Source organism: Cervus canadensis, chromosome X, assembly GCF_019320065.1.
Source record: "Cervus canadensis isolate Bull #8, Minnesota chromosome X, ASM1932006v1, whole genome shotgun sequence".
In the NCBI taxonomy this organism is placed as follows: Eukaryota; Metazoa; Chordata; class Mammalia; order Artiodactyla; family Cervidae; genus Cervus; species Cervus canadensis.
This window is the reverse complement of record NC_057419.1, coordinates 140,619,830-140,621,407: the sequence shown is the minus strand read 5'-3', so window position 1 is coordinate 140,621,407 and position 1,578 is coordinate 140,619,830.

Genomic DNA, 1,578 nt, shown 5'->3' with positions numbered 1-1,578 from the left:
TGGGAGGGGGGCTCAAGAGGAAGGGGGTATATGTATGTGTATGTATATATGTGTGTGTGTATATATGTGTGTGTGTATATATATATATATATATATATATATATATATACACACTTACGGCTGATTCATGTTGTTTTATGACAGAAACCAACACAACAATGTAAACCTCCAATTAAAAAAAATTATTTATTTATTTATTCGGCTGTACCAAGTCTTGGTTGCAGCCCACATGCTCGTTAGCTGTGGCATGTGAGATCTAGGTCCCTGACCAGGGACTGAACCCAAGGCCCTGCATTGGGAGCATGGAGTCTTAGCCACTGGACCACCAGGGAAATCCCTCTTCCTTAATTTTTTAAAATTTGACTTCACTTTACATAGCAAAATTTTACTTACTCCTTTTCTCCATTGGACTATTCATGGCACCATTAAAATGATTTCATTGTCTACTGATCAATGTTTTATTTACTTATGTTATTAGTACTCCTTAGAAGTTTGTTTTTTTTGAAGGTTACTCTAGGTGGGGCTCATAGACTTAACTGCAACTGAGGTTTAACATTAATTTTTTTAGGTATAAACATTCGCTTTTTAAAAATAGTTAAACCATTCCAATCCATGATCATGCAACTAGTTTACTTTTCACAAAACTCTATAAGGCATCCATGCCAAGATATATATATCACTAGACAGATAAGTAACAATATAGATATAGGCAGTTGGTTTTAAATTTTACTTCTGAGCACTGTAAGTAATGACTTGTAGTAAGAGTTAAGTTGTTATTTGGAATTTTCACTGTTTAATTTGAGACTCAAACTTACCTGTTCATTTTGTTCCATCATTTCTTCAACCAAAGCCATACTTTTTTAAAAGTATGTACAACAGACTCATTATATAATTTGGTGCCTGCTGCTGCCAATACACCTTAGTAAGCTCCTTTTAGTGGTATATCTAGGAAGTTGTCATTATGTAAAGAATTCATGTGACACTTACCTGAATGTTGTCTTCCCTCCTAAATTCATATGGTGAAGCCCTAACTCTCAGTGTGATGGTACTTGAAGATGGGGCCTTTGGGAAATAGCTACAGTTAGATGAGCTCAGGAGGACAGTTCCCTAGTCTGATAGGATTAGTGTTCTTATAAGAAACAGACCAGAGAACTTGTTCACTTCCTCCTTCACTGTGTGTGCACAGTGAAGAAGTCATGTGAGCACACAGTAAGATAGCAACTAAGAGAAGAGGCCTCAGAATGAAGCACATTTGGTGATAATATTGGCATTCTTGATATTCTGTTTGAAAATCGATCAACTACAAACACACAGGATTTTTTTCTGCTGGGAAAACCTCACTGGAAGATCCCCCCACCTGGCCTGTGAGCACTCCCAACGTCCTGAGTGCCCAGTTGTCATCTATCTCAGTCTGAAACCAGCTGCTTGTTCATATTCTCAAGGGTAGAAGCAAAAGCAAGTCCTGGTAGACAGGGAGTATGCTCAGAAGATGGACTATGGCAAGGGAAAAAAAAAAAAACCACAAATGTGAATTGTAGCACCACTTATGAGAAAACAAAAAAGAGGCTATCAGGGACT